Source organism: Myotis myotis, unplaced genomic scaffold (assembly GCF_014108235.1).
Source record: "Myotis myotis isolate mMyoMyo1 unplaced genomic scaffold, mMyoMyo1.p scaffold_m19_p_10, whole genome shotgun sequence".
NCBI lineage: Eukaryota > Metazoa > Chordata > Mammalia > Chiroptera > Vespertilionidae > Myotis > Myotis myotis.
This window is the reverse complement of record NW_023416314.1, coordinates 46468394-46474408: the sequence shown is the minus strand read 5'-3', so window position 1 is coordinate 46474408 and position 6015 is coordinate 46468394. Positions and strand designations below refer to the sequence as shown.

At 41.5% G+C, this 6015-nt stretch overlaps 1 long non-coding RNA gene across 1 annotated transcript; it reads left to right on the top strand.

The window, feature by feature from the left end:
- The first annotated feature begins 530 nt into the window (after positions 1 to 530).
- On the top strand, positions 531 to 3460 carry LOC118664061. The gene is made up of 3 exons (XR_004970257.1): positions 531 to 658; positions 2325 to 2389; positions 3325 to 3460. It is a non-coding gene; the product is annotated as an uncharacterized LOC118664061 (long non-coding RNA).
- The last annotated feature ends 2555 nt before the right edge of the window (positions 3461 to 6015 follow it).

Here is a 6015-nt window from a genome sequence, read left to right as displayed (position 1 = left end):
TAGTTCAATAAACTGTGCATGAACAAGAGGATTGAAAGCTTGGGGTGCTTCCAATTATTGCACAATAATTGCAGTCAAAGAACTGCTGGCCTTTGATAATACAGCTTTTTGGGGCATAGAGCTTCTCTGGTGTGTCCTCTTTCTCTCCTCCCCTCCCCACTCTTACTTCCTGATTCTTCAGCAACAACAGGAACTCAAGAGGCTCAGCAGAGCTAAGCCACAGCAGCCTCTGATCTATATGACACCCACTCTGAGGCTGCTTCCAGGTTAGAAATGCCAGGTAATCCATTTGGCAGACTTCACAGAAGCCACCAGAGAGTTATGTCAGACCCATAAAGGCACAGAGAAAACCAATGTCAAGGGGATGTGGAGATGTGCTGGTGATTCTGCTGTTGTTAAGATAGGAATGAGGAGATGTTCACAGTCAATCAGCAAGGTGATGACATTCCACCTGCCTTAGTACCAACCCTTGTGTCTCAATCCCTATGACCTCAATCCTACAGATAGGAGCACACCTGCATCCAGCCCCAGCAAATCAAGCATTTTGGAGAAGTCTTTGTACATCCTCATCTAGGCAGAGACGGAGATGGTTCAGACTGGGCCTTGAGGTGCTGACCCTTAAAACTTAGTTTGGTATTGTGGAAGCTTCCAGAGTAAGGTGAGAAGTAAAGGGCAATGGGGCTAGAGGAGCAGGTAGGTGAGGACTGGTTCATGGAGTCTCTGAAGCTTTCAGGGGAGGAGGAGCCTTACATAATTTGCAGCAGGGATGTGACAAGTTCAAGCCTGTGTTTTAGAAAGATCACTCCAGTAACAGTGTGGGGAATGATTTACTAAGGGCAAGACGGGGGGCAGAGCCTTCAGGTTATTTTAATAGTGCCGGAAGCCAGTCCATCCTTGTTGCTTGACACAGTCGCTGCAGGGAAGAAACATCTGCACAGCATATGTTTCAAGAGACCTGGCGTATATGGCATACTGTTCTTAATATGTTTGCTCCCGTTCTTAGCGCTATGTGGTCACCTCTTCGAGAAAGGCTATTTCCCCAGGTGGGGATTTTTCCCTGGAGTTAGGGATTAACAGGACTAAGGAAGGGAATAAAACCCCTTAACTAAGTGCCAGGCGGGTAATTAATCACTTTAACTACGAACAATCACGCTTAAGCTACATAATCTTTACTTAGGATAATCTCTTTCAGTTACTTCCTCGTAGTTTAACAGAACAATAGAGTAGTGACCTTGGAATGGAGATAACAAATGCCCTAACCTTTGGAATAGAATGGATAGGATTAAAATCATCTGGTATAAATACAGATGTAACAGGAGAATAAAGATAGAACCTGGCTAGAACCTGGCTAGAGAACCTGGCTAGGCTGATGATCAACTGAACGCTGTCTCCGAGTCATTCCTTCTTCGCTGACTCCTTCCACACCTTTGGGAACTCCTGGACCTGCTGGGGCTGGACCCCAACATAATAGTTTAGTTAAGACATTAAAATTATAGAAAAGCATAGAATTTCATCATGAAACAAAGAGCAAAAGAGGACAACAAGCACTAGAATATGGAGAAAATGGCATCATCTCCTTAGCGAGCTCCATAGATAAAATACCTTTCTTTCCTGTGGGGTTGCCTTTGGAAGGCATTGGACATTTTAAATATATATTCTTATTGAGTTCAGAGAGGAAGGGTGAGGGAAAGAGAGGTAGATACATCAGTGATGAAAGAGAATCCCACACTAGAGATTGAGCCTGCAACCCGGGCACGTGTTCTGACTGTGAATTCAACCGATACCTCCTGGTTCATATGTCGATGCTCAGCCACTGAGCCATACCGAGCTGAACATTTTTTTTAAAGTATGTGTTTATATATATATTTTCTCAAAAGCAAGCCATACTCATTGTAAAAATGTCTAACAATTCAGAAATAGTTAATTTAGGAAGTAAAAATCTTACACAATTCCACCTCCTACTCCCCAGGCTAACAGATGTTACTTAGTAAGATACCTTCCCCAAGGTATCTGCTCTTACCAAAGGACTTGAAATGCCTCACAGCCCAATTTCAAAAAAAAAAAGAAAAAAAAAAAGTAATAATAATGCAATGCTCAGATTCCCTGAGGAGTAAAATGATGTAAGATTATTCAGAGGAGGATAGGTGAACAGAAATAACTGGGTGAAAAAGATTAAATGCTAAAGGAGCTGATTAATTCCCAATCATATTTTCTGCTCAGAGCTTTATTTGCCTGAAACTACCCAAGGTGCTTGACTAAGCGGATGGCTGGTATTTTTGTGTGTTTTTTTCTTTTTTCAAACAGCAGAAATTTATTTCTTTCAGTTCTGGAGATTAGGAAGTTGAAGATCAAGGTCCTGGAAGATTTGGTGTCTGGTGACAGTTTGTTCGTAAGTAGCCTTCTTTTTCTCCCTGCATCTTCACATGCTGGAAGGGCAATGACTGGTTTTTACTTAAGTGGAATACCTTCCTTCTGGTTTAACTGTTCATATTTTGTTGTTTTCTTTCTTTTTTTAAATTATATTTTTATTGATTTCAGAGAGGAAAGGAGAGGGAGAGAGATAGAACCCTCAATGATGAGAGAGAGTTATTGACCAACTGCCTCCTGCACTCCCCAAACTGGGAAACTGAGCCGGCAACCCAGGCATGCGCCCTGACCTGAAATTGAACTGTGACCTCCTGGTTCATAGGTTGATGCTCAACCGCTATGACACACAGGCCTGGTATTTTGCTGTTAACTTTTGAAAATAGAAATTGTTGTCCTTAGGCTGGAAAAGGTTTTCCATTCATAGCAGGCCTCATGACATGGTGGAAAACAACAAGGAATAAGTCAGTAGTTTTTGTGCCCACATGTACATACCTGGTATAAGATTGTGATAATTATACCTGCCTGACAACCCAGGGAGATGATGGAGCAATTGAGTGATTTCTTTTCTGTTGCTTGCTTTTGAAATCATAGAAAAAAAATCTAGACTTAAAATATTTTAAAGGAAAGAATTGTCTTTTCTTGGCAATCCTTGAAGAGGTGCATGCTCAGAACTTATAGAGTGCCCCTGTTTGGCCATATTCATGTCAAAACATTAAAAGCTAGTCTTCAAAGATAGGGGATACCAAAACGGTGCCCAGAGAAATAGAGATGAGAGAAGATTAGAGGACTACCAGGATCACGATCCCTGATGGTGTTCCAGATCCTGTTTCCTTTCGCTTTGTATCCTGGCTACCCGTGAGGTATTTAAATGAAATGATGAAGGTAGAGGCCCCAGGATGGGATTAGTGCCTTTCAAAGGAAAAGAGGAGATACCAGAACTCTCTTTCTCTGTTATAGGAGGACACAGCAAGAAGGTAGCTATCCACAAGCCAGGAAGAGATTTCTCACCTGGAACTGAATCAGCAGGCATCTAGATCTTGAACTTCCCAGCCTCCCAAATTGTGAGAAACAAATATCTGTTACTGAAGCCACGTAGTCTGTGAGTATTTTGTTATAGCAACCAGAGCTAAGACAATGAGATAATTAAGAAAATTGGTGATAACCTTTGCTGTGTGCTTTCTGCAAGATATAAGGAAAACATCTCCCCAATACTGAAACTTCCCACTCAAAGGTCACCGATTTCTAACTGCCAAACCCAGGGACTTTTACTCAGTTTTCACTTGTTTTTACCATGGTTACTGAGCTTGCCTTCTTGAATCTCTGTGATCCCCCCTCCATGGGTTCTCCTTTTACTTCTCTGACCGTTCTTTTTCTGTATCCTTCTCCACTTGCCCTACACAGGTGACCTCTAAGATTCTGTTCTTGGCCATCTCCTCATCTTCATCTACTCTCCTTGCTGAATAAGTCTATCTGCTACCAAAATTTTCTTTCTCACTCATAGGCTGATGACTTCCTTATTTATTATTCATAGGCATAAAGTTTGCTGAGCTTTAGATCTTAATTTATACTCTCCTGATGTTTAACGCCCCCCCCCCCCGATAGTCTGCAAACACTGCAAACTGTCCCAAATTGAATTTTTCCTAATCGTCCCAAATTTTCTAACCTCAATCACCAATACCTCCCACATTGAACCTCTCTTGCAAGCCACACTCTCTGTAGTCATTACCCACTCTGTACCCTTCCTTTCCTAATCGTCTCCTGCCTCCTAGGCTCCTTTCTTGGTATGTTAGCCTTGCCCACATTTCTACATTAGCCTTGCTCCCATTCTTTTTTGTTTAAATCCTGCCTTATCCCAATATTCATCCTCCTTCCAGCCTTGCCAAATACTTTTTCCCCAGGCAATGTTCAAGGTGCTGGGATACTGTAATACCCAAGGCAAACATGGTGCTTAGGTCTTATCTAATGAGACAGACAATAATAAAATAAATAATATAATTTCAGATGATGTGATGTGAGAAAAATAAGACTAAGTGTCATGAAACAGAGGGATGGGAGGAGGGCAATATTAAATAGGATAGTCAGGAAGGACTGAGCTTTGGCTGAAACCTGAATGATGAGGAAGCAGCCACTCAAAGATTTGGGAAAAGGGTTTCTCAAACCAAGGGGCTAGCAGGTGCAAGGGCCCTAGGACTTATTTGGCAACGTTTAATGCTTTAGACACTGATGATACAGTCCTCTCTTCATTGCCTCTTCTCCCCCTCTCCCCCCCCCCCCCCCCCGTGGTAGCAGATAGACTTATTCAGACTAAGAGAACCCAGCAGTAAGTACAGCGCAAGATTGAAAAATTTTGTTTAACTTCTGGAAGATAAAGGACCTGGTGTCGAAATAAGCAGAAGTCAAGAAGAAAATAAAAGTGAATTGGAACCTAAAAGTGTACCAGGCCTACTAAGAAGTTTTTCTATCATAAAAGTGAATTCTAGGAAAGTTGACTTAGTTTTGTTGACTCATAAAGTTATTAACTAGCAAGGATTCCACCCTGAGTCATATTTCTATGCTTAGTGCATCACTTTATTTATAACTAAATGCTTTCTGAAGTAAAATTGGAAACAACCACTTTGCTCTCTGAATTTATACTTCTCAGCGGAGATCCTGTAGTAGACTTTCCTACATTTGTGGTAAACTACTTTTAACCATGCATCTAGGCAATAAAAATAGTTTTCATGTGATTATGTCTTTGGAAGTCTGGCACAAAATGTTATTTCACTTAGTGAGTGTGGTGTGACAGCTGTAAATTGCCACATGCCAGCTTAATGCTTCAATATTGTATTTTCAGTGACTGAATCACTGACTTTTCTGGCTTTAACTACCTTTTCCACAGAAAAGCTGGCACTCAGGCAAATCTCCTGTGACATCGTCACAAAGAGAGGCTGACAGATCTCTGTCTCTCAGAGGTTCTAACTTGGCAGAGGTCCATCCAGACGTGCTGGGCATGAGCATGGGTATTTGTGGCCCATGGGAGGGTCCTCTCATTCTATCTTGCAAGCAGCAAAGAGGCATAGAGAGCCTCTTGGGATGGGAATTCTGCCTTGGCCAGCACGCTATGTATGGTAGGAAGGCATTGGGCCAGTTTAATAGGGCAGGGAGTTCTTATGCAAGGAAGCCAGATGTCGTGTAGCAGGCTGGAGAATCAAAATTCTCTCCTCGTTATATGGCTGGGTCATTGAGGAAGTGCTGAATAAATAATTGGCAGTGTCCAAGCACTCTCCATGATACTTGCGATATATAGATGAATGCCTAACTCAAGGAGCTCCCCTAATTTGTGTGGGGAACTAACCTATAACTGCCAACCTTTTCTTTTTTTTTTTTTTTTTTAACCCTCCTACCCCAACCCTGAGACTTTTTACAACCAATTCATCAGATTTTCAACTAGTTTTTATCAAGTACTTCTATGCCAGGCACTGTGGGCTGCTTTAGTAAGATATCAGAAATAAACAAGACAGAAAATTGTTTTAGGATTAATATTGTACACATAAAAATGTTATAATGGTTATCTTGGGGGAGTAGAATTCGATGCAGATATGGGCAAACTGAATTCGTACCTTTTTTACCTTTACTAGTTGAATATTTTGTAACAATTTGTTGGCAGTA